This window comes from Dermacentor albipictus, chromosome 3 (assembly GCF_038994185.2).
Source record: "Dermacentor albipictus isolate Rhodes 1998 colony chromosome 3, USDA_Dalb.pri_finalv2, whole genome shotgun sequence".
NCBI lineage: Eukaryota > Metazoa > Arthropoda > Arachnida > Ixodida > Ixodidae > Dermacentor > Dermacentor albipictus.
Window position 1 is genome coordinate 167,077,696 of NC_091823.1, and position 387 is coordinate 167,078,082.

Genomic DNA, 387 nt, shown 5'->3' on the forward strand with positions numbered 1-387 from the left:
ATATAAATACCATGCAATGAAACCAATCAATATGTACTGAACCAAACTTGTCACCTAATCGCACTGCAGGGAACCCCTGATCATTCTAAGTTACACCAAAGGCTTGTCATATTTAAATAGTCTCTTGTGCACGCAGTGCATGAATGGGATATCATTGAAAAATATGTGAATGCCCTAAGGGAGTGTAATCAGGACTGGCACTTTTTTCACTTTAACTGTCAGTTCCCTATATGTTGCTTCGCTATAGGGTGGTTATGCTCTAATAGAAACAGTTGGAAGACGGTTCTATGCAGCATTGTCACTTCCATCTATATTTTGTTTTGCACTGTGCATTCGTTTCAGACCCATAAACTAGCCCAAATTAATTTAAATATCTCATAAAAGCAA